The sequence below is a fragment of the Falco cherrug genome, chromosome 4 (genome assembly GCF_023634085.1).
Source record: "Falco cherrug isolate bFalChe1 chromosome 4, bFalChe1.pri, whole genome shotgun sequence".
NCBI lineage: Eukaryota > Metazoa > Chordata > Aves > Falconiformes > Falconidae > Falco > Falco cherrug.
Window position 1 is genome coordinate 83,647,177 of NC_073700.1, and position 23,435 is coordinate 83,670,611.

General features: G+C 39.8%; 1 protein-coding gene and 1 long non-coding RNA gene across 2 annotated transcripts in view; one reads left to right on the top strand and one right to left on the bottom strand.

Moving 5' to 3' along the window:
- Positions 1–23,435, top strand: part of HDAC9 (histone deacetylase 9) — a 485,060-nt gene that overhangs the window by 299,863 nt on the left and 161,762 nt on the right. The window lies entirely within an intron of this gene.
- The window catches only part of LOC114017509 (uncharacterized), a 45,547-nt gene that overhangs the window by 13,490 nt on the left and 8,622 nt on the right, over positions 1–23,435 (bottom strand). The window contains exon 2 of the long non-coding RNA XR_008731646.1: positions 112–222. This is a non-coding gene — a long non-coding RNA (uncharacterized LOC114017509). The remainder of the gene's footprint in view (positions 1–111; positions 223–23,435) is intronic.

Here is a 23,435-nt window from a genome sequence, read left to right on the forward strand (position 1 = left end):
TAGCCGATTAAATGAGATGTTTTGAATCTGGCTGTGGAGCCTTTGTTGTGTTTGTTTTACTTTACTTTCCATAGTTGCCTTGAAGTAGCCTAGACTCTTAACAGTACATACCTCTGAAATATAAGGGAAGTTGGTTGGATGAAATGGTGTTAAAAGTTCCCCTCTTCATACCTGGTTCTTCTGAGGTGGTAGAATATTACAACATTTTGGCCTCGAGAAGTCCTGTGAAGGGAGGGATAAATGGAAATGCAAGTTTTGAACAATGTCAGACTTCCAAATAAACCTTCCATCTTGTATATACTAGCTCAATTCATATTTTACTTTTCTTGGCGGGGGGGGTGGGGTGGGGGTGGAGGGGGGTGGGGAGTGTAGGCTACTTTGTGTCCTTTAACAGTGCAGCCAGTAAGAGAGGCACTAACCTTGCACCTTTCTGCCTTTCCTCAAGTCTGTGAGTGCACAGTCCCAGTACAACCCCTACATAACACAAGCTGGCACTATGATTTCTGAGCTCAAACTTGAGCCATAGACTGCCTGGATGGAGCAAGGGAGCGGAGGGCTCTGTAGTCGGATTTGTTTTCTGAAAATTTCTTATTCATCTACATAAGGGGAAGAGCCATCTGAATATTTAGCCAGCTTTCCCTCACCTTTGCTCTTAAGGGTCTGTCCATCTCTATAAAGTTTCTAACTGCAGTCTTTGAAAATTATGCTACAGGAAGAACAATTATTTTTATATATATATATTTTATGCCAATTATATGTGAAAGTGAATAATGATGAGAGTAATTACTAGTAGTTATTCTTTCCCTGTCAGACTTGAAAATAACCCATTTTCTCAGAAAGTATCAAACCTACTTTCTTAATGAGTGCCAAGGAGATTCTTATTTTTGTTTGTATCTCCTATTGTAAACTTTCAGTTACAGAAGGCAGTAATACTTACTTTATCACACGATTAAATCAAGAACTGAATTGTCTGACCAAACACATGGCATTACGACATAATAACATTATTTCATTTCACTGGTACCTGCACAGAATAATGTTGATACTGCATTTATTTTTCAATCCAAGACTTTTTATGCTTCTTTTCCTCTGTCAGATACTTATAATATAGTACCTTGAAACTTTTGCTACTGCTCCCCTTTGTAAGAGAAAGTGGCATGTAAGGAGACAACTGGGGCAACATTAGGCAAAATTACTTAATCAGGGGTACATAACTAGCATGAATCGAAGGTCTCTAAGTCCAGATCCCAGTAATTATCACTTCACATTTTGACAGTCAGATGATACTGCTTTCATACAATTGGGCAATTTGTCACTTCCTGTATCAGACAGCACGGGGTTTTATTATTATTGTCATTGAGGAGGATTATGTGTTCTTGGAAAGCTGCTTCTTTAAACGCTTCATTTTTAGAAGAATTCTGTTTTGACCGCTGAATGTCTCTCCGTCTCTGTCAGACACATGTATGAGCTTGCACACAAGTTTTCATTTTCTTCCTTCCCTTAAAACATGAAAGTGAATACATGCACGCCTCAGTATACTGCTGGCTAAATCTTCATAAAGCTCTGTTGTCTAATATCCTGGAAGAGCAGCTCAGCCTGAATGCTTTTGAGACATAGGTGCTGTAATGCAGAAAGCAGTGCATAATCTGTGTCCTCTCACGTTCTGGACTGTGACCTTTGGATCCCCAGGAGACTGTGGAGGTTTCTGTTCATACTGCCTGTATTTCCTCAGCAAACGGTCTTGTGAAAATTACAGCTATGAAATTGCAGCAACACAGCGATGGCAAGGGCTTAAGAAGGCTTTGCTCAGTTTCTCTGTAAGGCAGTTGAAGCATGCAGGATTCAGCCTCCAGCCCTCCCTCTCCTTAGTCTTTTCCTTTTGCTCCCATCAAGAAGGGTACTGTGATAGTTTTTAGGTGGCAGCTTGCAGATTTTTATTGTTGTTATTCCTATTGAACAGATCCAGAAGGAGCACAGGGCAGAAGTGCTGTTAGGAAGTGTTCTCCCCCTGTGTGCAGAGGGATAGCTACAGAGACCAGCTGCCTCTAAGCCTTACTTTCCTAGATCTTCCTCTTCTGAAAACAGAAGCTGAAGAGTTACTACACATCAGAGAGCATGGCTGCATCACTCAGCTACCTGACTGCACACAGGGACTGGTGGTGATCAGGTTTCCCTCATTTCTAACCCATTTTGATCTATTTTGACACCTTGTCTTAGGACATCAAAGGCTCCAAAGCCCAACAGCACATCCCTCGACATCTTCCTTTCTTTCTAGAGCTTTTTTGGTTCTTAACATTTACCTAAATCTGTACAGGTCTGTTGTCATAGTTTCCCATTAGTTTCTGCATAGATTTCAGTTTTCTGAAGCTACTGAATTTATACAGAGAGCTTCAAAGCTTCTCCATTAGTATTTCTGACAGAAAGATAAAAATGGCAGTGCTGAATACAGGTGTTATCACCACAGGCTTATCCCAGGGACACCCAACTTCAATAGCTCTGATTTGGCCACTTCTGCTGGTAGTAAGGCCTCGCTAAGGATGCTAGTGATTTCAGTTAAAATACGTGCAGCATTACCCTTTTTGCTATGTGACCAAGTTTTTTCATAAGAATATCCATCCCTTCTTGGGAAGGCTTTGAGAACACAAACACAGACAGCACAGAACCAGCAAGGAAAATGGAACAGGAGCAAGATTCATTCCTGCAGCAAGAGGCTGAGAATGAGCATGGGGACTGTTACTTATCCATGTTGATGGATAATGCACTAAGCAGGCAGCTCATTTTCCCAAGTCAATCAATTGCTTTCAAGTTAGGCACTATTATATGTCACTATTACAGTAGCTTGGATCCTCCTGTAAAAGTAATCCTTTCTTTCACCTCTCTGGCCCTTTCCCTCCAGCTTTTAATGAAAGCAAAAGACTCAAAGCACATTAACTCAGTTTCATTTTCAATTTCTACTTTCGTGGAAGAATCTGTAATTTAGTAAGAAGCTACATCAGGGATGAGCTGATGGGGGGGGGGGGAGTTCTGCAGCTGGCATGCTGAAGCCAATGCTCATTCCCAGCTCCATCTGGGCCCAGCTCCCCGAGTCATCCACTAACCTCACTCTTTTTTTTCATGGGCAAGCGGTTCCCACAGCCGTTGACCAGCAGGATCCTTTCAGGCTGCAAAATGGGTCGGCATAAAGTGCATTTGGCCCGAGAAAATGCAGTGGGATGCCATACCCACAGGATCACAGCATTTGTGAAGCTGCAGTTGTGAAGGGGAGCTGCAGGTGGTCACCACAGAGAAAGAGTTTCAGAGCACAGTTTCCCTCATAGAATTGGTTTTCGGTACCCAATCCTAGATGCCATGACCAAGTGGATCATTTAAGCCTGAAAGGATACTGTGAGTTTACCTGGTCAATGATAGAAGGAAAGCAGTGTTTGGTTCTCTTCCTTACTGTCATGGCCACCTGCGCATTCAGAGTCATTGTAAAAGGTTGATTATGAACCCACTTTGAGTATCTGCCTATAAGTTATGTACATTAGAGAAGAAAAAATTTTGGAAACTCTTTACGTCTTTTTACCAGGATCAGCTCTACTGTATGTACCTGCTTTTCTGCACGATTACTTCAGACAGTAATTAAGTAAATCAGAAGATAGGTCACTTAATATTTGATGCATAGCAAGTTCTTATTTATGTAGTGCTGGTATTTCCTATTTTTACTTTCTTCTGCTTTAATATGTATGCTAAGTATTGAAAAGGAAAAAGACTTTTCAGGTGAGGAGTTAGAAATGGAGGAGGATCTGGCAAGTCAGAAAAGGAGGACACAGTCCTTCTTCTAGTTTAGATTCATTCAACCTGCAGAATCCTGTAAATGCAACAGTAACATATGTCAAGAAGAACCAATACATCCATATTTTGCTCTTCCACACTACAAAGTTCATCCATTGAAGAGCCTGAGCCTAACAAAACAAGGAGATTCAAGCCGTGCAGCTGACTACACAGCTGAGGTACTCTGCAAAATAAGAAGCTGGAAAATACTGTCTCACAACTTGACCCCTACCAAAAAAGCAGACCCACTCCTTGGCTATTGCCTTCTCCACAGATCACTCTACAGTACTGTTGCATCAGCAGCGAACAGCCACCGGTCACTACTGCTGCTATACTCAATCCCTGTGTTGCGTATCTTCTGAGAAGTGCTGTGCTGGAGGTGGTCAGCAGAGCTTATAGCAGGTCTTTGGAATGAGGAATAGGAAACAGGACAGGAGAAACAAAATTGTCCCAGTCCTTCGGTCTCAGTAATTCATCAACATTACTGATGGCAAAACTGAATCACTTTTTTTAACATAGGCAGAAGCCACCAGACTGAATTTCAGATGTTTTCATAGGTCTAAGTACTAAGCATTGTATGAGTCAAGGAATACTACCAAGTTCTCTCTATAGGCTAAATCTCCTCTGTGCCACTGAAGCACTGTGGTGGTTCACAGGGATTGAGGCTTCTCACAGCGTATAGCTCCTATCGCTAAAATGAGTAATGCTGGAAAAACACCAAAAGGTCAAAGGCAGAGCTGCTTTCCAAGAACATATTTCGCAAAATCAGAACAGTTACGCCCAAAGCTACTGCAGTGTTTCTCCCCTTCAGCAAATAACTCCTCACCAGAAGCTTCCCCAGCCCCTTCTCCCTCCTGTGACCATCCTGCAGATGTCCTCTGGTGTACCAGCCCCTCTGCCAAGCTTTCCAGGTTTGCCCCATTTCTAACAATCCCAAGGCATAAAAGAGCCACAAGCCTTTAGTTACCACTGCTTCACCCATATGCACGGCCACTCCATGGTGGGGTTGCCTCCTGGCAGGGAAGGGACAGCGGCTGGAGGCCAAGACCTGCCAGAGAGCAGGGGGAATGGACTGAGGGGCATCCTCCTCACTCCAGGACTGCTGTGGGACATAACGGCGAGGGCAAGCAGAGGAGGTGAAGCAGCATCCGTAAAACATCTTCCAGAGCACCAAGCAGTTAGGCTTGAGAGCCTTCCTTGGCTTGGAGAGCTGCTCAGCTCCATCCCCTCCAAAGGATGACAACATTGCTTCAGCCAGAGGCTCCAAATTTCTCCCTACTGTAAAAAACATTCTTTTTTATCTTTGTTCTCAGAAGTCAAGATGGTAATAAGGGATTAACTGCTTTGCCTTTTAACTGATTGTTTTAACCCATTTTATAGAAAGTTTGGGCTAATTAATTTAAGTTGAACTGCAGTGATCCTTTCAGGGAATAGAAGAGTTCAGACAGTTAAAGAAATGTTTAAAACAGAAAAAACAAAAGCTCTGCCAGCTACTACCAGCCTGAGTCATCTCCTTTAACTATTTTAGATTCACTCTTAAACAGAGTTTTCCTGCCTAAATAATGGAGATTACAGTGACTACACAGTGACATCTTGCATCTCACTTCAATAACTTGAGAAATACTAGAACTGCTAAAGACTGAGCCCAGAGTATCAATGTTCTATCACTTTTGTTACACCACTTTTTAAAGATAAATTGACATTTATGTTTCCAGCTGAAAGCTTATACTTTGATTTCATTGAATTGAATCAATTATTGAACTTAATACTGCAGTTAAGTACTGGACCTGAAATAAGAAGCACTGAATTTTCTGTTGTTTCTTATCTGAGCATTCTGGGTCAGGGACATAGTGATAGATAAAGTGAAGACAGAATATCTAAAATGCTTATGAAATCATGTATATATTTCACCAGAAAACAGTGATACAGTGATACACATTTTTAATTTACTTCTGTGAGATGTTTTTTTGCAAATTCTTATTTCTCTTCATGTTAAGAGAAATTTGCCATCTTCAGAATTTATCATTTATCAGAGAAGTTCCTATGTGTCATCTCCTAAAAACCTCAAGGACTGGACATTTAAATCTGTGACCTCACTGATTAATAACTCCTACAAGCTGATTTGCAGCCTTTTCCTATTATACAGAACCATAACAAAACAGAAATAAGTGATTTAATTTGGCATCATCAACTGCTGAAAGATGAGTCAGAAATAGATTAGCAAGTGTTCTAGTTGATCTTAATAGTGCAGTGACAAGTAAAATCAAGAATGACAGATGATCCCATGGACTAACAGTTCTTCTGACTGTATTACAGCATGGATAAACACGGTCTTTTCTAACAACTGGCCACGAAAACAAAGAAATTTGAGTTCATATGGCTGTGGGAAACAGAATTGAAACTGAAATTCCTTTTTGATGCATGTTTAGAGGGCCTAGCTGTTGCAAAAGAGTGACAGAAATATGCTAGGTTCTCAGCTTGTAAGATACCCAAAATGTTTCTCTTAACTTTACTGGGAGGACTTTCTTTTTTTCCTCTGAATCAGCGACTCAACAGTACCCTCCAGTATAAACCTGGTAATGCTTCTTGAATATTCACATCCTCAGGACATTTTGAGTTGCACCTTTAATAATAAATAAATAAGGACTGAACTTGTTTGGCGTTTCAGGCCAATGACCAAAGCCAGGGATGCTGGTGAGTATGCTACTATATTCCCTTAACTTTATTTTTGTGGGCATCATGCATTTTTAAAATGGTTATACATTTCCCTGAACCAATGTAATATAAAAGATTTACTGTTACAGTTTGTGTGTGGCCAGGCAATGGCATATGGAAAACATGTTTCCTGCTATTTAATTTAATTACTCTAATCACGTGCCAGCCCCGGGCATGTCATTCTGGACCTCTGAGGCTCTTTGTCTGTCAAAGAGATGGACAATATCTTGGCTTTGTTTAGTTGCTCTGCAGGCTGCAGATAAAACCACTGAAATACTGACTGTTTGTTTAACCAAAACTTTGCATTTTAACCATTTGGCTTTGATTTTTTGTTTTACAAGAAAAGATGACATTTTGGCCTTGGTGAGCTGAAAAGGAAATATTAGGAATATGAAGAAGAACTGTCACTTTCAGAGCTTAATAGATGAAAAAGAATACTTTAGCCTTCTGGTCAGAAATCAGCTTTGTTAGCAGAAACTTAAGACGTGCATTACTGTTATTTTAGAGTTGCCTGTTAGTAAGGGCAGCTGGAAAAGTCCTGCTTATAACTGGTCCTTTCTAATACGGTTAGCCCATCATCCAGTGGTTTCAGTAGAATTTTTGTTGCTTTCATTTTAAAAGATGAAACTGTAGTGGGTGAAACTAATTAAGATTCCATAGCAAATAAACATACTAATACTGTTGCGTCCAGGTATAAGTACACTAAGTCATTTTTCTGTAAGAAATATCTGCAAATTACAGCTCAAATTTTGGAAAAAGTTTAAGAGGAGATAGACAGATTACAGTACACTATTCATATTATAAACCCCAAATCTATAGAGAAATTAATCACACAGTTTTAACTATGTGCTTAACACCACCACGTCCTTCACTTGTAAGCAAGTGCTCAATTGAGTCCATGCTTTCCTGCATCAAGCAGTGATACTTAAAAGTACTTTAGACTATATGAGGATATTTTTTCTAATAATTATGCCGTCAAAAAAGGAAAGAATAAGAACTATCTTTTAATCAGTTAGTTCCAACTTATAAGGAAATTACTACATGTAGAAAAACTTGGCTATTCTTACATTTTTGGAAACTGAATTAGCTTCGATCACTCTAAGTTTCAACACTAATCTGCCTGGAAGAAGATGGACAGAAGGTCTACAAGTATGCTCTCAAGAAGTCTGCATCATCAGAGGGAAACACTGGATAGGATAGGCTGCAAAAAAGGGAAGTGTCCATCTAAGCAGAGTTTATGTATTTCTGATATTTCAGTGTATGGTTTTTCAACTGGCTTTTTCTGCGTACACACACACCCACACACACCAGTTTTCTAGCTGTATCAATGAGATACAATGAATAAAAGTTGTTCCCTCTAAGTTGCACAATACAGTAATGCAAGAATGAAAAAAAATTGTTACTATTTACTGAATTACAACTCCTGTCCCGTTCAGCTTTGAGCTAACCACTAGATGACACTAGTTCCCACTTACTTAATAGGTGTGGGCATATGGTCCCACCTCCCTATATACTAGTTCATATATTTACATGCCTCTCAACCAAAGAACTTCAAAAAGAACATTATACAGGAATCATCTCAACCACTATACATTTTTTATTAATTTTATATGTCTATATACACATAGGTATTTAGGTGTGTGCGTGAAGGCGTACACAAGCATTGCAAGCAAGGTGCACGTACCTTTGCATGATTTATAGAAAACACGCATTACAATTCACTATTTGAGTCTTTAGGGTATTGTAACTTAGCAAGTGTTGATGACAGCTCTACTTAAAAGAAAGCAGAGGAATTCCAAGAAAAACTTAATAGGCTGGAGTTTGTGGAGAATATTCCCTTCATCTCCTAGCTCCCCAGGTCCCCCTAAAAAAGGGATGCTATATTGGTTTCTGCAGTGTGATTCTGGAAAGACTGGGCAGAAGGGAAAATATCATGCTGAGGAGACAGGCAAGAGCAGGCTGCACTACTCAAGTCCAAAAGCGACAAACTGTAAGAAGAAGAAAGTCACAGAAGGGCTATCATGCATATCCATAAGGTGGCTGCTACTGCTGCGGTTTTTAAATCGGGAAGAATGAACTTTCCAGAAGGATGTGTGGAAAGAATCCCACATTTCTAAAAGCCTGATTTTCAGAAATCCGGAAGCTCCAATTACTTAGAAACTAGCCCCTCCAAAGTTACATTTATGCTACTAAATTGCATGCACAGGGGCAGGAGAACAGTGTCTTCAGATACACTTTCATTTTTGCCTACATCAGCAAGCGTCTTGCTTTCTTAAGATTTGTCTCAATTATTTATAACACATTTGCTCTATATGTGCTGTAACTGTAATACACGTTGTGCGATGTACTTCATTTAAAGAGTATTTTAGTTGGCTATACTAAAACACGTCTTTATAATCTTCCTGGTGTCTAATAGTATGACAGTGTACTACCTGTAGTCAAAGCCATAGTAAGAATTACTTTTTGGTTTAGTAATCTAAATTTAAAATATTAAAAATAATTTTCATTTTGCACCTAATTTAATCCTGATCCCCCATGACTGTGGCAATAAGCGTTGGTACATCCTTATGCTCTATTATATTAGCCAAGTACTTCTGTATTCCTGTCAAAGGGAACATGCAAACAGGGAGGGTGAGCTTCCTTGCCTTGAAAGCATACTCTGCTCCCGTTACATTTCACATTCTATCACAACCCGTTATTTTACCATTATTTCTTCTGTTTTAATGCAAAGAGCTGCTACTAAAGTGTAGTAAAGCTTTACAGTCCTGTAATATGAACTCCATATAGTGTCTACCTAGCACTACATTACTGAGCAAGGTATTTCTGCAAATAAGCTATTTTTTTATACAAGCATGTCATAAGAGATAGAAGTTTAACTGCTGATTTGTAAGACTTCAAGAAATTACGTTTCCTTAATAGCGTCAGTTTTGCTGTATCTATGCAACTGTTCAGTTAATGTGTCCTGTAATTCTGTTGAATATTTGGGAATAGTGTTTACAGATGAAACTTATCCCATTCACAACTAAATTCTTCCAGCTTACAACAGTGTAAATCCATAGTCCCTATAAAAAAGCAATAATACTCCATAGACCCAGTACCATATTTGCCAAATTATGTTTTTACAGTCCCTATAAAAGAGCAATAATACGCCATAGACTCAGCACCATATTTTCCCAATCATGTTTTTAAGTCATTTGTCAACAAAAAGAGAGATGCTTATCTGTGTACAACCAACAGCTTTACTAGATCCATGTAAGAATTGAGATTTTCTCAGCAGTTTAAGGGTGCTCAAGTCCCCTGGAACAACAATGGCAAGAATCAAGGCTACCTAAATTGCAGCCATAAGAGATGTAATCAAAATCAAAGATATGGTTTTATCCTGTGCATGTGTTATTTGCACAGGTTAATTTATGGGGGATTATGGATCTGAGGAAAGCATACATCTAATTTTAAACATAAAATAAGAGAAAGGCAGAGAAATAACGTTAGCCAGAGGCTTTGTTTGTTTATTAAAATGCTGTCTTTTATTTAATCTAAACAAGTGTAATTACTTTTTCAGACTTTGATTTCCCCTGCAAATCTTGTACTCTTATATTTCATTTAGACAGAACATTTATGTGAATTGCTTCTTTTTCACCCATTTCCTACTGTTTTTTAAATTTGCCAGTGAACATGCTTGAGCCTTCCCCTCCAAAGGCTGCTTAGGAACCAAAAAAGCTCTCCGCTCTGTCTGTGGTTAAGCATAAGCTCCAGGAAGGGTAGCTAGAGTATACGAAAGCAGGCAAGACAAGAAAGCAGCTTACCTTCAGGCCTGCATCTGGGGCTTGCTGAAGTAGAGATACCCTGTTGATGCATACACTACCTATGCAGGGACAGGTTCCCTGCTCAGTCTGATTGTAAAAGCATACAGTGTGAGTTTTCATGTTGCTTTTGAAGGGAGAAAGATAAAAAAGAAGTGTTAAGTCACTTTTTTTCTCTCCTTCTGGCAAAAGGACTTTGAGCTAAATTATAGCACCCCAAGAAATGCAGTCCTTTGGGGCTAGCCTCTTCTTTTTCTCAGAGCTGGGAGCCTTAGGAGGAAAGCAGCTTGCTTATACCTCCTATGCTTGTGGAAAATAATTTATGACTTAATAATGTTTCACTCTTGCCCTGTAGCAAAGGAATTCCTCTTAGTTGGATCTGAGATGGCAGCAGGAAAAAAAATAAAAAATCTTTCCCCAAGTACCTCAAAGTACAAAGTGTGTGAGTAACCAAATGGATGCGAACCAAACTCAGGAAGAAGAAAGTAACTTGTGCAGCTTTGCACAACCTTGGAAGTTATTTATAAGCAAATACTCAAAGTCCTCCCTCCTCGCTTGCTCCCATGTATTACTGTGGCAGTAGGAGCAAGAATTTTGTAGCAGTGCAAACAGTGGCTGAGGTAAAAAACAGCCAAATACAGCCCTTGGTGTGAAGCTGCCTTCACGTCTGCTGGGGACACAAGTGTGTCTTTTGACAACTGCTGTGAAAACACTGTCCATATAATCCAAAGTCACTGCACTTGGATTATCATTTTAACTGCCTTGCTGAAACTTTTGCTTTTGTACTAAACTTGGATTTGAATAATCTACCATGTTACAGACTATATCAAACTCTCAATTCCAACGCACAGTATGAAGCAGTGCAGTTCAAAACATATTTTACACTAAGCATATACCTGTGGGGTAGAAGAAAGTCTGATTTTCAATAAGGAGGGGAAAAAAAAGTGTCCTATGACAATCCAGTGAAATTTTGAATTTGGTCTGGCATTTTCAAATCTACCTTTCACCTAAGGCAGCAATAGTGAGGTTCATCCTTATGTAGAATCACGTGAGGTAATGTTTCCTACAATGGTAAGATATGTTTCTTAGCTCACAAGGGATGCAAGAGACGACACAGGAAAAAACAAACACGCAAAAAACCCAAACAAAAACAAAAAAAACCCAACCCAAACACCAAAAAACACAAACACAACAAACAAAACAAAAACAAAAGAGAAAAAACGTGGAAAAAAAACATCAGTAGATACAAAAAAGTAATGGCTTCAAGTTTGCTACAAGGAAGCTCTTAAATTTTGAAAAACAAAAGATGGAGCTATATGAAACTATCTCTGTGAAATGTGTTATACTTACAGCACAAACCCTTTCTAGCAGTTGATCATTTTACAAAAGTTGTTGTAATAGCCAGTTTTACACGCCTGAGATAGTGAGTAGTGTCCAAGGCAAAAGATTTATAGTTTGCTCCCGGTATAATGGTATGAGAGGAACTGGCTGCCAAAAGCGACAGCGATTTGAAGAGGGCGCCTTTGGTTTGGTAGGTGGTGTATTTGTTCTGTGGCTGGAGTTCACTAGAATAAATTGTTTGATGCACTGGCCAAAGATAACTATCTTGGGAGAGGGAGAAACCCAAATCCTCCAAGTTTCAAGAAGAGAGCAGAATGAAATACTTGGGTATGTGGAAAAAAAGATGACAAACTCCATGGCGACACAAAGTGGATCAATGCATGGGGCACTTTGTGGTTTATCACTTAAAAAAAAAAAAGATTTATTGATCCCCCAAACATGGTAATTTTTAATATTAAATGGACCTCGTTTGAAGACTAAGCTGCTTGAGGAGACAGTAGTTTTGGAACAGAGCCCTCAGCCTTAGAAATAACACTGCTGGTTTGGCTCTGCTTCCAATATTGTTGCCTAGTTCTAAAGCTTTTCAGCAGGACCTCACTCCAGTCTGGTGACCAGTGTGAATCACTGTGGAGTAGATTAACACAGTGTTTTCCCAAGTGTCTAATCTCGTTTTAGGATCAGAACACAAACAGCAGCAAAGCATCCGTAAGACCCAAGGAGTCCTAGGAGCAAGCCTGCAATTCGGCCCCAGTCGGCGTTCACATTATCTCAGGCTCCACAGCATCGCTTGGAGTATCCAGAGTTCTTTGAAAATTCTAACATTTCTGCTCTGACCTAAACCTTTACCATCACATGCTAAGTGCAGCTCTTGGCTTGCCTATGAGAATGGTGTTAAAGTATAGTGTTTTAGCCTCTAAATCCCGCCTGCTGAGTGGATGCTTCCTTTCAAGCTCACTTTTTATTGCTAGATGGAGAGGTTTTGGAGGGGCTGTCTGTATTCCTTCTCTTTTTTACTTGATGTTTTTCCTGCTATTTTAACACTTCTGAAATCAGGGAAGAGGTTTGCACTTTTGAACCAGCTTCAGTTCTTCCAAGAGGCAATGGCTGAGAGACACTGATTGAAAGTTTGCTAAACTGTTTGCATACCTTTACAAGGAGACCAGCCTAGTCAAATGCAGATTACCGTCTTTTCAAATTGTTAACCAGAAAATTCCTTTATTGTTGCTGGATTTGGCATTTTGACATCAAGAGATTGATCAGCATAATTAAAAAAAAAAAAAAAAGTCTGCGACCCATGTATGAGGATTAGGAAACATAAAAAGAATTAGGAAACATAGGAATAAGCAATTCCGAGTCACTGATGCCAAAGGGAATCTGCACAAGACAGGACAACAGCAAAAGATGTGGCAAGGAAAAATACAGCATGTGTAGAAACGAAGGGCAAGTTAGGCATTAAACAAGTTTCAACCCAGTTCTTGTCATTGACCATTACAACATATAGGAACTTCTGTGAAGTCATTTTAAGAAAAATCACTAAAGTGTTTAGGCACCTATTATGAACATGCCTACTTGCCTGTAAGTATGTGGGCGACTTCCTCAAAGGTCCATGCAAATAATGCAAGTGCATTCTCTGCTATCTAATGAAAATGTTTGTTGATTTACTTATGTTTGCAAAATCAACAACAAAAAAATGCTGGTGTGAAAGGAGCCTATGTAAGTAATATTGGAGATAGCAGGCTCATAGACAAACCCCTCAGGAGACAGGAGATGTGTCACAATCCCAAAGTTACTTTATAGGCTCTGAAGATTATTGTGTGTATTAAAGGATGATAGGTTTGTTTAAATAATAATAATAAACGTTAGAATTTGTATGTAAATCTCCTAGCTTTCTGTAATAAAAGACTGAAGTGAGGGTTTCTTAAAAACATACCATATATGAAAAATTACCATCAATATTTTGAATATATTACAAATTAAAACGAGCACACATTTTTGCATATCACTGCTGCCTTTTCTCATGTTAGTTAGGTCAGAACTAAGAAAAAACCAAAAAGATACGAGGACTGTAGTAAGTACCATAATATAAAATTATATGTTGATTTTTCCATGGGCTATTAATATCTTGTTACTGTGAGACTGTACTGGTTGGTGGTTTCTGGCTTAGTGGTGTTTGGCTTGTAGGTAAAGGAAAAAAGAAAAAAGAAATAGAACAAGACCACCTCTGACATGAATACTGACCTCCAACTGCTATTTTATGTAACTTATTTTTGGTTATTTCCACATTTTTACCATTAATAGAAGTTAAATGACATTATATCTTCTTAGCCTGTACACCACATTTTTATGCATGCTCAAAAAATATGTGCGGAAATACTTTTATCTTGCTTACAAGTTTCACTAGTATCAAGATCAAGACTGTTAACTTCTGTATCCTGGGTGGAATTCCAAGGGACATTCCAGTGGGTAATAGAGTAGAAGATGTAAAATTGCCAGTAAGGGGGAAGAGAAGAATTTGCTCTCACAATCAGTCACAGGAGAGGGTGGGAAAAGCAGTGTAGGAGTGGTGCCTAATGTGTTCTCCTAGGGCAATGCCTTTTAGACACTCCTAAACACACCGAGACATAATCCAACTTGCTTTCCTTCTCCCCCTCTTTAAAAAATAGTTGTATTCCTAAATATTTAACAACAAAACATGGGAGAAGTTCTTTTTTTAATCTCTAAGACAAACTTGAATTTCCCTTGGCTTGTGGAAAGACTTAGAATTAGGAGAATGAAAATATTACTACATAGCTTGTAAAGGTTCATGGTATTTAGTTATCAATATAAAAACCTCAGTGAGAGACTGCATTTGTAGGGGTTTGCTAATGGAATACAGAACCTTTCGCCTTTGGGTCACTGGATCAAATTGGTCTCTTGTGGATAGTGACCAAAGTTTGCTACAATTTAAGTTTTCAGTGCCCTATATATAAATTAAATATGTAGAAATTAGAGATGGAAAAGACCTGTTACAGCTTGCAGCCTTTGCCCCTACTGGTACAGAATTGTTCTTTCTAGCTTATTTCCTGGTTACAGATTTCCAGTTCCTAGTAGGTCCTGTCCACCCTGCAGAGCAAAGCAGCTGGTATTAATTGGTATCCGAGTTTAACTGGGTCCTGGTGAACTCCTTGCACTGGCACCGGAGCTGTAGGAGGGATTCAGCAGAAACCTCTCTGCTGCCTGCCTCCATGGGGGGCACAGAGTGGGCAGAAGCCCAGGGAGCACTCATACCCCCCACTGCTGCCTGGGATGGAGGAGCAAGCAAAAGTTCCAGCTCCTTCCCACCCTGTACAAAATACCTTATAATACAGGGGGATTACTGAATCTCATTTTCACTGTCTCACTTATCCCCCTTTAAAGTCCTACCAATGTCCCTTCCATAACCAAACAGCTGCAGGTCATAGTTCTAAATTGTAGGCCTGATGGATTAGTTCGGGTAGCTAAAAGGAAGGCCAGATATTAGTTCACACATCGATATGAACTAAAATTTTCCCAAAGTTTGGAAGAGATTTGGAAGCTTGCTTAGGGCTTCTTTTTGATTTAAATGAAGAGGTTTGAACCCTATTATCTTTTACAGCTTCCATTTGCAAGTAATTAACTATGCTGCAGAATAAGCGCTAGGAACAGTGTACTGACAATATTAAGGTTAGCCTTGTAAGGTATTTAATGACTACTGCTGCCTATAGCGCGATAGATACACACGGGCTTTGTAGGCTTAAAAAAAATAAACCAAACCAACACACTACCAAAAACCAAACAAGTAACAGTGGCCCACTCAATGGTAATATAAACATGTAATAAAACAGTTCTTATTCTCTAGAAAGGAGTCCAAGTGGGGCTACTTTAACTTACCCACCTTTGAGTACCTCAAGGTGCATGATACAACACTGGGACAGCGTTGGGTATAAGTGGGATTTCCTCAGCACTTCTTAATCTTGGCCATATGTGCCTGTCCCACAGACTTTATAAGCCAATGCTTCCTGCTAAAAATGCTAGAAATACAAATGCAGCCTTCAAAATATCAGAGTATTTTTAGAATGCAAGCTGAACTTCATTGCTGTTGCTCCCTCGGTGCACCGAAACCCAAAATGCCGGTGAGGGTGGTGTGTCAGAGCTGCCCCACGCACCCTGGCTCACCGCTGCCTGGTGCTGCCAGAGGAGCCGGGCTTGCTGCTGCATGGCCGCAGCCCAGCACTCCCAAGCATCCTATAAAATGGAAGTTTCTCCATTCACAGTGCAGCTAACGACTGCTGTGTTACCAGAGTTAACTTATTTCTGATATTCACAGTGCCAAAGTTTCAGCTGTTGAAAAATTCAAGCGATCATAAAGGAAGATCCTCTGGGCCTCAGAAATATTATAGTCGGGTGGTTTAAAAAACAAGGAAAGAATTTAAAACAAAAGAACTTTGAACAGGAATACAAGCTGTAAAAAACAATTACAGTGAATCTGCAAAGGGGACACTCCACAATTTTTTTCCAAGGTAAAAAACCACCACAACCCTGTGTTGTGAAATGTCTTTTTAAACAGAGATTTAAAGAATGAAATTGAAGGTTATAAACTAGTAGCCAACAAAAGCAAGAAAGGCTGGAATGTTGGTAACCAATTGCAAGCACAGGATCCAAGCAAAACATCTTGAATTGCTAGTACTGTAATAAATTACAGTTTTCACTTTTGTATTCTGCAAGTGAAAACAGCACTAAGTCAAGCTTGAGAGGGAGTGTAAAGGATGACCTTTTTAATTCATCCACACCCATTACAAGCAGAAGAACTGCAGCACAGAGCAGTGAAAAATGAAAATACAACACCCATCATTGTGTGAAGGGACAGATCCTGCTCCCATAAAACGGGGTTCCTGTGTTTGCTGAAGAGTTAATCGTCAAGTAGCGATAGATGAAAGCCAAACCAGACTCTCAGATGGTCTGCTATGGTGGCTGTTACCTCATTTTCTTCCATGGATTAATTTTCCCCTCTTTAACTTTAATTAGATAAAAGTCTAGGGGCGGGAGGTGGCCCTGGAGTGCTCAAAGGGCAAGAAGTGGTCAAGAGCTGGTTTCTCTCAAGCTTTGATTGTCCTATTTGATAAGTGATACTAAGCACCCCAATTGGTTAATGAATGAGGGGTTCCTGCAAGGTAAGTGGCTGGGAAATTTAGCCTCCCCCACATGGACAGCGAATATGTAAACTTCTGTCCTTCAGTTAGGTGTCTACTGTGGTTAGGAGTAAGGGTGATTTATATCCTATCTGGGTCCTGGAGTGTATCTACTTTGATTGACTCCCTTGATCTTGACATCAGTCACTTGGGCTTTCAGAGAAAGGGGGAACATAGGAGATGATGAAAGCGACATTAAAGAAGACCTTAACATTTATGTAAACGTTATTCTATCTTCAAAGGCAGAACCTATCTTTCAACAGAAGGGAGATTTATTTCCTACTTGAAAATATTAGAAAGAGTTGCAATATTTTTAATATCAACCCTCTAGATTTGGTGCTGGTCTCAGCCTTTGGGGTTTGTCTCTTATTTCTTGACTAAATTGCATTATAGTTAACAGTTTTACTGCATACTGCCTGCAGACACACTAATGTCTAGTGCTTCCCAGTGGGAAGAGAAGGGAAGAAGAGAGAGAGAGAGAGAGAGAGAAAGGCAAAACGAAGAGTCTGGAGAGTAGAAGCAGAAGTGTAGAGAAAACATTTGGAAAGCTCATATATTACTATGTATTAAACGTGGGGGTTTTATACATGTAAATCCATAGCAGTAGAAACCAGAACATTTAAATAAAGCTAAAATGCACCTCTCAAATGCTCCCCTAGTGAATATCACCTACATAATAAGATTTCCCTGCCTGGCTGCCAGGCTCTTCTTGGCCTGGAGAACAGGGGGCAGTTTTGGGACATGCTAGGGCCAGGAGGGAGCTTGGCAGGAGCTGGCAGCATCCTCACCCCACTTAGTGAGTGACCCACCAGGACAGCTGCAGCACGAACATCAATTAAAGCAGCGTTTTCAACAATGCTGAACAGAAAGATAATTTGTATAACTGAGAAGCAGGGCCATGTTATCACCCGTGGAAGGCTGGAAAAGTGCATAGACTCTCCTGGGTATATGTCTCTAATTCTGCTACAGAATACCTTCCCTCAGAGAGACATTACCAAAATCATGAGGGCAGCAGGCAAAGTGGATGAAGAACTGTTACGCACCGAATCCTGCAATACTAGATTTGGGAGCTTTTGCTGAAATTATGAGGAGATCAGGTTAAAACAGGGAAGACTTTTTTTTTTTTTTTTTCTCCTTTGTACCACAAATAGTGAAATTCTGGAATTTGTTGCCATGAATGATTGTGGAACCAGGTGTTCAAAACAAGATTAGACAAATTCATGGTCAATAGGGTCATAAGCAGATATTAAAGAGGCAGGTATGCAACGCAAAAAATCTGGATGCTGGGAGATTATGAGGGGAATGAACTGCAGAGAGTAGACATGCTCATGTGTTCTCACTAAATAACATCTATTGTCTGAGACAGTATTGGGCACGACAGACTGGTCTGGTGCAGTCAGGCATTATCATAGCCAAACAGATTCTTCTATTAAATTTACAGTGTGGGTTTTTTTCTGTTTAGCTTCAGGGTAAAGCACATTTCTGCTTCCTTTTTCTTGAGCCATGAATTATTCTCCCCAAGACAAGTAGTCAACAACACAAGCATGTTTCCTTTTTAGCTATGGGTCCCAAAAAGCTTCAAATCCATCTTCACAACATGCAAAATGCAATAGTTGTATTCTTAAGTAAAAGACTAACTTTTGTTAAAGACAGCCTAAAAGTGCAATAAACTTACAAATAGTAACTTACAAATTTCAAGGTAGAGAATTTATAGCCCAGAATCATCTTATTAACTATGTCAAGAATTAGGACAAGTATGTAGGACTGAGTAATTAAGGTTAAAAAAAATAATCTGTGGGAAGTCTTTGTATTAACTAGTATGTTTTTAAGCAGAGGACATGCAAATAAAGTCTTAGTTGCCAAGTTCTATATGGCATGTTTGGTAACTACCAGGCATAACATTTGCACTTTAAATGAAATATGATCCTCTGTCTGGAAGAACTGGTCATTAATATGTAACCTGCAGAGCTGGGATATTCCTGTGGTAATGCATAATTTCTTTGCAGTGAAAATGTTAACACAAAAAATATATAGCAAGGATAGAAAGGAGAGGAGGTTTTCTTCCTCTTCATCTCATGCTAAAAATCTTTCCTACTCAGAACAAAAATGTAGAATTTCACAATTTGAGTGAAAAACTTTGTCAGCGATATGAGGTCACTGAACTCTTAATGATGCTAATCAAGAGAAGCACCAAAGTATGGTCTTCACAATCTTATATACCTCGTCTTCTGAGATAAAAGGGTATGGAAGGGCTGGCATCTTGCCTTGGTCCAAAATGAAGTGACATTAATAAACCTGGTCAGAGCAAGGTAGCAGAAAGCACAAACTTTTCTTGGACAATATCTCTGGCAGATAACATTTCCAAAGCGTTATCTGTAACCTGCTAGTTCTGCTATATTCCTTGAGCCTTTTTCCTGCAGTACTTAAACCCCTAAGTGTTAACCTCCAAAAAACCCCAGCTATTTTAAATAAAAAATAAAAATCTAAAAATGAAAGCACAGTCAAGATGGCATGGAAAAACCCTCTGCAAGGAGCTGTAGTTGAGGTGACCCTACTGTGTTAAGGGGGTTGAGCTGTACTTGACTTTGAGGTTTCAGCTCTCCCACTTCCTCACTTTTAAACAAACAGTAATTTCTGGCACATGGAATAAAACCCCACCTGACCTTACATTTATACCTGTGATTTCCTCAGATCCACAGTGTTATTCTGAGAGAATAGAGAACCCATGAGCAGAATTCCCCAATGGATTTATTGGCTGCTTCTTATAGAAGTAAACAAGCGAGACTCCTGCACTGGAGCTGCTGAGCAGTGAGATAGTATCTGTGCATATATTATCAACCTAAAGATCAGAACTTTTTGATTAAAATCCTCACTTAGTGACCCAAAATCCAGACCCATAGAGCTATTCCTAAATTACAGTCCCAAAGACGTAATTGCTCACTGCAGGGCAGGCAAAACCCTGTCACCAGCCATCAGAACACCCACTGGGCAAACAGCCCAGCTAAGCAAATAGTTTGGCCCAACATACACACAACCCCACAGCATTAGATGAGAATCACACATGTGCATAAAATCTGCTCTAGACAAAAATGTTGTCTACAGAAAACTACATTCATGCTTTGTCAGGGTGTAGCATATACTCAAGATTATAAATCATCTCTGTTTCTCCACCCTCCCTCCCCCCAGCTGCACGGTGACTAAATACCTCTATCAACCAAGTCTTTTAAGTCAAATCAACCTTTTAAAAATTCCTCTTTCTTAGTACTCTAACATGCATGGGTTCACAAAATTAAATTACAATATTTTTATCTGTTTGAGATCAGTGCTGTTTCCTCCTCCTCATGTTTACTTTCCTTCAGTAGCTGACATCAAAATGTTTTCTGGAATGCTGGGACTAAATAAGTTATGCCTAACTCAATATCTAATACAAATAGCCCTGGGGAAGCTCCAGCAACACAATCATAAAAGCTACAGTTTCTTTTAATAGCTTGCCACACTTTGCTGATATAGTATTTCTCTAATCACCAATCTTTATGTGCCTTCCTGACCTTGGAGCTCTCTGTCCAAATGACTTTGTGGTATCAAAGGCTTGTGTCATTGGAAGAGGGAATGGCTTTCATTTTTCTCCCTGAAACTTCCGGTTCCTGGCATCTGCAAAGAATTATTCCAAGCAGTGTTTTGCTGCCTTGCGGCCACTGCCCTGTAGTGGCCCGACTGATGGAAGTGACTTCTCCCAAAAAGGTTACTGTGGTCAGCAGTGGGCGGGTGCCACAGTTGGTGCACAACCAGCCCTGCTTTCTCAGCTGATTTCGTCCGATGACTGGGCTACCGCAACCATACGCTACAGCAATTATTTACTGTGGGGTTTTGGAAGGCATCAGAGAAATAGGGTTTATACCGTTTTATAGTAGAATAGAGCAGTAAATGAAAACCCTCCAAAGTAACTACACATTTCAAAAGCCTTCATATTACAACAACGTGATGTCCTAAGCTTAAAAGCTTTTAAAGAAATAACTGCTGTAGGGGGACCTAGGGGACCAGAGTTCACTCAACAGAACCTCATACTGTATAAGTGTCCAAAAATCACAGTTGTGATGCTCTGACCATTTCCAGGTGATGAGAGAGGCGGTACTTGGATCCAGAGTCCCAGTTATTTATGATTTGCCTCTATTAAAGCTGGATTATTGTTCTCTCCACCCTGCTCCCATCCAATTTATCTTCCCTCCCTTTTTGTCCTTTTGCTCTGGTTCCTTATATTTGCTTCTTTTCTTTCTTTCTTTCTTTTTTTTTTATTATGAAATTTAATTGGACCTGTATGGGTAATTGCTATGCTGAAAAGATTAAATTAAACTCATAGGTTTTTCCTTTTTATTTTTTGGAACACAGGTGGGAGGTAAGGAAGAGGATTTTAAAGATAGTTTTTCATTATTTTTAGTGTACTACTGCCGCCTTAGCTCCACAATTGCAGTCAAGTACCCTTAGTGTTGAGCACTGAATTGTCACATTGCAAAGGACAAACTGCTTGAAATCTCCATAGTTAAGATAGATAAAGCCAGGATGAGATAAGGTGACACAAAGGCTCAGAGAGGTCAGAAGACTGATGTAAGCTCATGCAACTGATCAGTAACAGATAAAATTTGAAAATCCTGCTTTTTCTTCTAAGAGACAAGATTAAGACAGCATTCCTCGGAGATGGATTATGTATTTCAATTACTTAAATTAAATTTTAATTCAAAGAATGAAAACAAAACATCTTCAGAGATCTAAATCCTCCTAAAGCAACCTAACTTGACCCAAACCTCTATCAGGGCTTTCAGCCACTGGTGCAGCTCTTTTGGCAGCGTGGCCCTGTAACCCTTTCTTAAATGAAAAGGAGTTCTCTTCCACCCACCTCTACCCCTGGGGAGAGGACAGCCACCAGGGACACAAACATTTCACAGCTGGAGGGAGCCACCCACAAACCCCTGCTCAGGGCTTCTCACTCCTTACTTTCTCATTAAAATACAAAGATTAGGTGATACAACTCACACCACTGGTTTAGCCACCAACCACACTGTTCACCCCAGGCTTCCTCCATGGGAACGCATTGCCTACAACTGCACCCACAGCCCTTATTCTCTCTCCGGCAGGGTTATGCAGGCACAAATAGATGCCTGTGATGCGAATGCCTATAAACAGCAGAGATTAATTTACCAGCTAGGCTTTGCCTCAGATGTTCCCCAGGTCCTTTAGGTTAAGATTCAATGGGCCTACCATCTCAATGCCTTCAGATGGCAGCTACTCATAAATTAGCGCAATGTTTTTCTTCCTGCCACGTGAAGTTGGAGTGTGTTATTTCCACTGTAACAAGAAGAATTTTGCTCTTTGCAGTCATTGCATGATTGCATGTAGCAAAACTGTTTTCAAGAGGGGTTGGCCTTGCTAGCTTGGCTAACTTCATGTAACACTTTTTCTACTGAAATAATATGCTGAATCTCCAAGTGTTACAGATATTACTCCAGAAATACGGCCAGCTCTGAAAGGGAGCTCAGTAAATGTTGGCTGGTACACACAAAAATGTGCTACAGATTACATGAAGTAGCAGATGCTTCCATCTGAATTTCTACTGAATCTAAATTTCCAAAGCATTATCTGGGGTTTTGTATCAGAACCAGTTCCTGGATGTACCTAAAATCAGGAGAAATCTCCAGCTAATTAATAAGTTTATATAAAACATATTAGAAGTCTGGCAACTTCATGATCCCTCCCCCAACAAGAGCAAAATCCTAGAACTTCTTTAGAATGTAACATATAGAATGTATTATACCAGCATTGGACAATATTGCTGTATGACAGCAACAATCATCATTAAACCCAAGTTTAAAAGAAAAATAAATAAGAGCCTGGTCATAGCTTAGATTGATGCTTCACAACACACATGAGGAAAACTGAAAAACAATCCTGTCTCTTATTTCGAACTGTATAGTAAAAAGGCTTCCAAATTCTCCACAGACTGACTGAAAATAAGTAAACAGTGCCAGGTAGCAGCAGTCATATTCTTCTGAATTAAATTATGTCCATGTGTATAGCACATTTCAATGTCCAAAGCACCACTTCGACGTGGATGAACTTTTATGGAAAAAACAGGGATATTTCCAAAATTGTCAGAAACTCTGCCACAACCTCACATATTTTTCCCCTTTTAAATGTCACTATTAAGTGTTTAATTGCTTTAATTAGGTTTGTCTAGTGAGAGTAGCAAAGTAAAAACAGAATACCCATAGTCTGAGGAGGATCTGGAAAAGAGAAGGAAGCAGCTGAGAAGCTCATTGCCTGCGATGGGGGCTCTGGATAGTGTTAGCTCTCTGTTTGGGCTAAATATGCCATGTTTTAGCATATCTGTTGATATTGCAATCAGACTGTACAATTAACCCCCTGTGCATCCTGTCTCAGAGTTCCGACAGGAACGTGCTTTACTGGGCTGGCAGAACCTAGTGCTTTGAACCCAGCCCTAAACCTTTCAGCCCACGTTTGCAGCTCTGCCGAGGGTCTGAGATAGGTTTTACAACATCTTTTTCGAAGCTCCCCTGTGGCCAGCAGA